At 42.9% G+C, this 9,196-nt stretch overlaps 1 long non-coding RNA gene across 1 annotated transcript in view; it reads right to left on the bottom strand.

The window, feature by feature from the left end:
- The window catches only part of LOC116564690, a 57,727-nt gene extending 48,836 nt beyond the window's left edge, over positions 1-8,891 (bottom strand). The window contains exon 1 of the long non-coding RNA XR_004275044.1: positions 8,344-8,891. This is a non-coding gene — a long non-coding RNA (uncharacterized LOC116564690). The remainder of the gene's footprint in view (positions 1-8,343) is intronic.
- Positions 8,892-9,196: the final 305 nt, after the last annotated feature.

Raw genomic sequence — 9,196 nt, 5'->3', positions numbered from 1 at the left:
GCTCACGCCTGCAATCCCAGCACTTTGGGAGGCTGAGGCAGATGGTTAGCCTGAGCTCGGGAGTTCGAGACCAGCCTGGTAACATGGTGAAATCCCATCTCTACTAAAAATACAGTAATTAGCTGGGTGTGGTGGTGCGTGCCTGTAAACCCAGCTATTTAGGAGGCTGAGGCATGAGAATCGTTTGAATCTGAGAGGTGGTGATTCCAGTGAGCCAAGATCATGCCACTGTACTCCAGCCTGGGTGACAGAGTGAGACTCTGTCTCAAAAAACAGAAAAAAGATCTGTTGAGCCCATTTGCCTCAGGACCTTCCAGGTCTTTGCCTTTTCTGTTTCCAAAGTCCTGAAGCTCGTAGCCACGACCCACATTCCGCCCCCATTCCCAGGGGAGTGTCTAGACTTTCTGACTCAAGGCAAATTACCAAAAGGATAAATGCCCATTTTACTTAATGACTTTACTTCCAGTTTTCACAGAATCTCGGAAGTGGCCAGGAATAGTCCCAAACCCTGTCATCTTTCATAGAGCTGAGCTAAATTAAGTGGGTAGTGTTCCTCCAGAATTCCTCTCCCAAGCCCTTAGCATTGATGTATGTCCCTCACTGCTTTGCTCACAGGACAGATGTTTGAGAAAACGTCACTTGACTGTGAAGAAGGAAAACATGTTGTTAAAACGTGGATTTCCACTCCCACCCCCATCCATAAGTTCTCAGATCTACTGCTAATGCACTCTTTATGCGTACTTATTCAACACAAATACACCTCCCTCGTGCACACACATAAGACGCGACAGACTCCCTACCCTCACCATTCACATGGACATTGTAATCACGAGGATTTTCTAACTTACATTTTTAATATTTTGCTCCATAACCACGGCTTTGAGCTAATTATTTCACATCTTCTTAATGTACACCAGAAATGACATTTACATCTCAGTCTGGCAATAGGTTCACTAACAGGCAAGGCAGAAAGAACAAATTTGGTCACAGCCAGACAACGGAGCCACAGACCCCTGCTTAATTTCTGGTGTCCTAGGCAGGCTGCCTTAGAAGGAACTCTGTCCTCTGTGAACGCAGGCATTGGATGTAATAAGCACTGACTTCCACATGGAAAGACACAAGCCTTGTCGTACAGAGAGCACTAGGTCTTAGGGGTGACTTAGTGCCCTAGCTTCCCATATCAGTACAAAGGTTAAACCTGACGCTATTAATTGCAACCTTTCCAGATAATTATTTTCTCCTTTACCCTATTGGGACTGCTATGCTGTCCAAGAAAACTCCCTGGGGGGAGCTTTCCTTACTTGCCATCTTTTATCTTCAGGGAGAGTGAAAGCAAGGTGTGGTGCCGCTGGGATCAAGGGTTAGCTTGTCTCCTGCCTTTTTATCATGATGACACACCGAGGGCACTTTGAGAGCGAGAACTGTCCTCTAGAGGGAGAGAAAGGAGCACACACTGGATGGAGGCTGACGTCTGTATTATCCCCAGCAGCTCTGAGTTGTAATGCTTTGAGGGAGGACCCTGGCTGGGGGCCTCCAATGTTTTCTCTGAGACTGAATCCACTCTTGCTGGCTCTGTTGCAGTCAGCCACCCTTTGCTGTTGACGGGCGCTCATACATCCATGAGAGCCTTGGGAAGGGACACACTCTTTCCCTGGCTCTTCCCATTAAATGGCCACACAGGCTCTCCAGCTCCCAGACCAAGTGGCTAATGTTGGGGTTCAAAAAACAGTGCCCCGAAGTGAAGGCCTCAGAGCAGCCATAGAAGCAAGTTTTTCTCTGACCTTCTTCTGCCCTCCAGTCTTGCAGTTCCATTCTCCCTGCAACCCAAGGCTGGCCATAAAAACTAGAATGCCTCTTCCCCCAAGACGAGGCATAGAAACCAGAACCCCGTTTCCTGAAAGCCAGCCATAAAACCTAAAAATATTCCATATAAAAATGGACAGGAAAGAAATGATCTGACCTACCTTGTCTGACTGTAGGTCAGAAGACCCCCATTCCAGAGAGAGTCCCCATTCTGAGAGGGCAAAAGTCCCCATACCCAGGAGGAAGGAACGCTACACAGGGAGACCAAGAAGAACCTGAGTTCAGACAGGCCTTGCGGGGCCTCCCCGCTCACTCTGTTAGCATTAGAGCAGACCCTTTCTGTCCAATCATGTTTCCACATGGCTGTCCACGCTTTGTTGAACCTAAGCATAAAAATGGACAATTTCCCTTGTATCTTTGGGTCTTCATTCTGAAGACTCCCATGGGTACATGTGAAATAAACGTGTATGCCTTTTCTCCTATTAATCAATCTGCTTCACGTCAGTGATCTTACAGCAAACCTTCAGGGCCCAAGGGCCTCCGCCCCCACACTATTCTCAGAATCACAGGTTGAGGCTGGCTCCCACCCAGCCACCCACTGACCTCTGAGGCCAGGGTGAGCTTACTCTTCAACACCAGGAATCATTAGGCTTCTCCATTTCATGAAGGAGAGACCCAAACCCCTCTCCCAAGCCCAGTAAAAGGGAATGATTTGTTTTCCTCTTCACATCTTGTAAAACTGAAACTCTACACCCATTAAACACCAACTATCCATTTTCCTTTCCCCCAGTCCCTGACACTCACCATTCTACTTTTTGTCTCTATGGTTCTGACTACACTTATGCCTCATACAAGTGGAATTTTTGTTTTTTGAGATGGAGTCTCACTCTGTCGCCCAGGCTGGAGTGCAGTGGCACGATCTCAGGTCACTGCAACCTCTGCCTCCCGGGTTCAAGTGATTCTCCTGCCTCAGCCTCCTGAGTAGCTGGGATTACAGGCACCTGCCACCATGCCAGACAGGGTTTCACCATGCTGGCCGGGCTGGTCTCAAACTCCTGACCTCAAGTGATCCGCTGGCCTCAGCCTCGTACAGTGCTGGGATTAGAGGCATGAGCCACCAGGCCTGGCCATATAAGTGGAATTATACAATATTTATCGTTTTGTGACTGGCTTATTTCACTTAATGTAATGTCCTTATATGTTGTAACATGTCAGATTTTCTTTTCTAAGTCTGAATACTATTCTACTGCATGTATGCACCATATTTTGCTTATCCATATGTTGATGGATACTTGCCAAAGACACATGCTTTCATTGAATTATTTTCAGCTTCAGAGTGCTGAAGAGCCAGTCTATATTTCTGATCAAAGAAATATACAAAATTTCAGGTGGAAACTCCATTTCATATGTATTTTTCAATGACTAATATTTGTTTAAAACTTGCAATTTTACCTGATATATAATTTGTAGGTTTCTTTTGTCATCTAACATTTTGCTACTGTGTGATTTTCATGAACTGTTTAGTGTCCTATTGCGGCCTATCAGCCAGAATGGGCTGGGCTAAGCTGTAGTTAACAAACAACCCTAAAATCTCCGTGACATCAAACAGTTTTTAATTTCTTGCTCCCTCCATGTGTCACTTGCAGATCAGTTAGTGTTTAGCTCTGTTGTCACATAATGTTTTCACTCCAGGACCCAGGTAGAAGAAAAACTGACCATGAGGAAAAAAAATTATATATTGGTTCTTAAAGTTTCTGCCTAGATGTCACAATGTACATCCTTTCACATTTCCTTAGCTAAAGTGAGTCACATGGCCTCACTTAACCTAAGGTGGGAAAGAAACGAAATCTTACTATGTGTCCAGGAGGAGAATTGGAAATATTTGGTGAACAGCACTGATGGTTACCATATGTGAGTGTAATATAATAATTCCCTATTTTAGGGCATCTAAGTCTTTTCCAATTCTTTTCTTAAGCTGAGCAAGTTTGTGGATACATGTTTCTTTAAGAAATATACAAAATTTCAGGTGGAATGTTAGTGAAGCCAGTCATTTATGTTGAGGTGGTGCAAATCTCAAACAAATTCTAAGTCCCTAGCAATGATGTGATTTTGAGTCTTGGCGTTTAGCAATGCTCCAAATGTCAATAGTCCAAAGTAAAATAGGCAGAAAAAAAAAATGCCAGAGTACTTAAATTTGCTTCTTAGATTGCCTAAAATCTGTTTATCTACTGTCTGGTTTTTTATTGTTAATACTGAATCTTCTGTATATTTCTATAGGAAAATTCTCAGTATTATCAGGTCCAGCTAAAACTTTACCAGTCTGCAAGTTATTTACCATCTGTTGCCTCCACTACTGAATCTACTGTGCAAGGTTTTGCATGCCAAACTGAGCACATGTGGCTTCACATTCTCCTGCCTCAGCCTCCTGAGTAGCTGAAATTACAGGCACCCGTCACCATGCTCGGCTAATTTTTGTATTTAATTTTTAGTAGAGATGGGGTTTTACCACTTTGGACAGGCTGGTCTCGAACTCCTGACCTCAGGTGATCCTCTGGCCTTGGCCTCCTAAAGTGCTGGGATCAGAGGCGTGAGCCTCTAATGGTTTCAGGTGCTATTTTCCAATCTTTTCCAGATGATCCCACGTGAAAACTTGCTCAGACACCCAGGTACATATTACCTCTAGCTGTGGACAAGTCCATCTACAAATAATCATACCCTCCACACCCACTGACAGTAAACTCATGTAACAGCTGATGGGCTAATAGGCATCATTAACTTACAGGACTGGCCACTGCCCAAGGTATATCAATATACCACGGAGGTAATAACACAAACCATCTTGACAAATCAAATCCAAGCATTCCTGTTATTCAGGGCCAGTTGGGCAACTGGATCTGTGTACCTGCTGGCCAGACAGACTCAGTTGGTAGCTGCTATTCTGCCTGAGTTATCTCACATCCCAACTGCAAGACAAAGGGCAAGACGGCACTGCTTTCCAGGTTATGTGAAACATGCAGACTGTGTTCGAACTACTGTTGTCCTCACTGAAACATCCATCCAACCGAGCTATGTGTATGTTACCAACATACCTTCAATTGTTTTTGTTACATATTTTATTATTTAAGACCACTTTACCTTAATCATCTTCCGCGGGTACTTATGTGTGTGAAGTGGGGAAAGGAGATGAAGAAGATCATTTTGAAACGTGTTTGAGAAATACTGGATAAAACAAAGATAATTAAGATTCTTGAGCCGGGCGCGGTGGCTCAAGCCTGTAATCCCAGCACTGTGGGAGGCTGAGGCGGGTGGATCACGAGGTCAAGAGATCAAGACCATCCTGGTCAACATGGTGAAACCCCGTCTCTACTAAAACTACAAAAAATTAGCTGGGCATGGTGGCGCGTGCCTGTAATCCCAGCTACTCAGGAGGCTGAGGCAGGAGAATTGCCTGAACCCGGGAGGCGGAGGTTGCGGTGAGCCGAGATCGTGCCATTGCACTCCAGCCTGGGTAACAAGAGCGAAACTCTGTCTCAAAAAAAAAAAAAAAAAAAAAAGATTCTTGACTGCAAGATTTCTCAGAGTCTTTGATATACTAAGGTGACAGCAAATTTTCAAAAGGCACCTAGTGTTCATCAGTATAAATGACTACAGAACATTTTCTTAAAGAGACAAAATATCATTAATGTATGAACAAATGGTTTGCCTCTTTCTTGACCTGTATCCTCAATGAAAACGTCTAACCTTGTTCATTCATCACCTCTCCCTCAATTTGATATTTATCTCATGGTCCTCACTATGCATCCCCAACTAATCAGAGGTGGAAGATTCAGAGTATCTGGAATGAGGGATTGTCATCAGACAGGGTCAGGGCTTTCTTGAAAGTAAGTTAAAATGATGAAAAGAAAGGGGAAGGGGAAGAAAACAGAAGATCCCACAAGTGTAGAGGGTATCCAAGATAATTTGGTGCAGAGCTGAGTGCAAAAAATGGGGGAAGAGAGGTGTTGAGAAAGCTTTGAGATGTGAGACAATTATATAAGGGGAAGAGTGAGGAAAAGAAAAATTTAAGAAATGAAGTTAGGAATTATGGATTGTATCTCCTTTAATATTCTTTGAGAAAGAGCGTGATCACACTTGGCTACTGAACTGTTTCTTTGAATGCTAACCCTGTTGAGACTGGCCACCCGGGGCCCTGGGATTTATTCAAGTTACAACAGAACATCACCAGTATTCTACAAAGTATCTTCAGCAAAATACTGAATAACATTGTCAACTTACACAACCTAGACTAGAGTTAGGGAATGAAGCAACATAATGATTGCTTTTGGCCCAGGGACCTTTTAAGATTTATAAAACAAAGCTTAGAAGCAATGGCATTTTGTTTTTAAGTTTTAAGGATTGAAATAAAACTAAGAATGAATATTTCAGTAAAAAACAAGGTTACAATTTTAGATATTGATTTCATAAAAGAAAACATCAAGGCTGGGTGCCGTGGCTCACACCTGTAATCCCAGTGGAAGGCTGGGGCGGCAGATCACTTGAAGCCAGGAGTTTGAGAGCAGCCTGGCTGACATGACAAAAGCTTGTCTCTGCTAAAATACAAAAGTTAGCCAGGTGTGGTGGTGGGTGCCTGTAGTCCCAGCTATTCCAGAGTCTGAGGCATGAGAATTGCCTGAGCCCAGGAGGTGGAGGTTGCAGTGAGCCAAGATGGTGCCACTGCACTTCAGCCTGGGAGGCAGAGTAAGACTCTGTCTAAAAAAGAAAAGAAAAGAAAAAAGAAAACATCAGAGCACTGCTTTTTCACACAATTTAAATTATTAAAATTTGTCAGTTCAAATAAAACTTTTAATAACCCCACTTTGAATTTACATTAGTTCTAAGCCATTTGTTTAGCTAAATATGGATATTACTTGTATAGCATACTGCTTCATTAGATTGTAGGATTAAATAAATTAATACATGTAAAACTGTTAGAACAGGGTCTGCCATTTAGTTAGAACTCCATACATTGAGTTATCAGTTTTAATACCACATTTCATCACTTTAAAACATATTTTTTTGGCCTTTTTGCAAAGTCTCTGAAGTTGGGATGGCATCTTAGTCTGTTTAATCTACTGTAACAAAATACAATAGGGTGGCTTATAAACAAAAGCAATTTATATCTCACAGTTCCGGAGGCTGGGAGCCCAGATTAAGGCACTGGCAGATTCAGAGTGAGGGCCTGCCTCGTCACAGACAGCAGCCACACATGGCAGAAGAAGCCGAAAGAAAGGGGATGTGCAATCTCTTTTATAAGGACACAATCTCAGGGGGATGCTGCCCTCCTGACCTAATCACCTCCCAAAGGCTCTACCTCCTAATACTATCGCATTGGGCATAAGAATCTAACATATGATTTTGGGATAAACAAAAATTTAGATCAGAGCAGATGGTTTGCCATAAGTTCATTGGTAGTATGTTTTTTCCTCTTAGTGGTACATTAAATAGTTGTGTTTCCAACAATTGATATGGTCTTTGATTCAATAAAATACAATATTATTAATCCTTTTCTCCCATTAGTTTTGGATATTTTACTATATTTTTGTTTTCCACAAATGATTATCTATCTTTTTATAGATTGATAGTCAAATACATACACCTTATATATTATTTCAAAAAATCAAAGTACCACCCCCTTCTACTCCCATAAGATCTGTCAGGGTGAAAGATATTGTGGATAGTCAGGATTTCAGGTAATAATCGCCCATTTACTATACCTTGGGGAATGTTTGATAAAAGAGTTGAAATAAACAACAAATTAATCAGAAGAGAGACTGCAAGGCAGGGAGATATAAGGAAGACAAGATATGATATTGAGTAATAACCCTTGTAAAATATGTAGAAGTTTTCTTAATCAATATTCACATAATCGGCTTACTGGATTTACCAATAGTCTTCATTCCCTTGAACGTCTGTAGTGGAAACTTTGAGTACATGAATCTGTAGCCGTTAGGGTTCTTTGGTTGCAAGTAATGGAACCCAACTCTTTCTTGCTGACTTAAGCTAAAAGGGAGATTTTTGGAAGGTTACAGGACAGCAAAAACAGTAGACTCAGAGACCAAAGTCAGAAAGGACTGGAGCACCGGGCTTTGCACCAGGCTAACCTTATGGATCTTTATGGTGTCAGGAACACCCAGCTTTCTTTTCTGGGAGCTACTCCTGGTCAAAACGGGTCTACTCTTTTTCAGGCTGTCTTTCTGGTAGAGGATGAAAGTGCAGGGAAGGAGCCCATGGATCCTCAGTGCCTGCTCCTTGACGGAGGGAGAGCAGCGCACCTTGATCAGAGTCCTACCAGACCGTCTCCAAGGGAAGAGGCAAATCCCCAGAGTGGACTAGGCACTATTAGTAAGGGACTGTGGAATGGACACTGGCCTGCCAAAACCCAACAAATAACCACTACCAATCTGAACAACAACAACTAACATTTGGTTATCCTAGCATGCTAAATTCCACAACCAGTATGGAAGTCCACGTAAAATGGAAGGGGCCATAAACATCGCTTACAGTACTTGTACTCCAGAAGACATCCTCCTGGAATAGTACTATAAATAAGGAGGAACTTGAGGGCAGCGTGGGTGGGGCAAATCTCATCCAGCTCAGCCTGCATCCCACAGAGAGCACCACACAGGCAAATGCACAGGCCACAAAGAAAGGGACTCCCCAAGGGCACCCCCAGCTTTTGCCTTTATCCTTGATTTGCCTACTCAGCTATTAGAGCTGCATGATCCTCCAGGTCAATCTCATTAGCTCATGTTCAAAATACCCGAATTTGTTTCCATGTACAAGATTAATTATAGCTGGTAGCTTGACTTACACATTAGATGACTCACCATGTCCATGCAAACAACCTTAGCTTTTCCCACGGCTGCATGAGTCAACTTGCTTCTGTTAACTTGGGCTAATGATGGTTTGCCTTGTTTCCATCACCTGGCTTTTTTGGTGTTTTGTTCTGCCCCCAAGTGCCGCTTTCTCCTTCCTGACTCACCTTTATCTCCCTGCCTTTGCATTTGCTTTCCTACTGATTCCACAAACAGTGCCCACTCAAGGGCACATGTTCCCGCCACGGAGAAAAACAAACCAAAGCAGAGCTGCTGAGCTTGTCACCTGCTTTCTTGCTAGGAGCATGATGTTAATTTTTGCAAAGGCAAAATTTGCATTCCTTAGACTTAGCAGGAGCAGAGAGGGAGCTAAGGCTTCATGTGGATCTAATCTGCAAACACCCCGGGATGGAGTCTTTCTGGTTTCCATCTGCCACCTTTTAAATGGTGTGTTTTATTATTACTGCACTTACCAAGAGTTATCTTTTCCACTCTGGTTTAAATACAATATTAAAGACATTTAGAGAAACACCAGTAAT

This window comes from Sapajus apella, unplaced genomic scaffold (genome assembly GCF_009761245.1).
Source record: "Sapajus apella isolate SASKATOON/1434 unplaced genomic scaffold, GSC_monkey_1.0 scaffold2, whole genome shotgun sequence".
Lineage (NCBI taxonomy): Eukaryota > Metazoa > Chordata > Mammalia > Primates > Cebidae > Sapajus > Sapajus apella.
The sequence above is the reverse complement of the archived record's forward strand: the minus strand, read 5'-3'. Positions and strand labels throughout refer to the sequence as shown.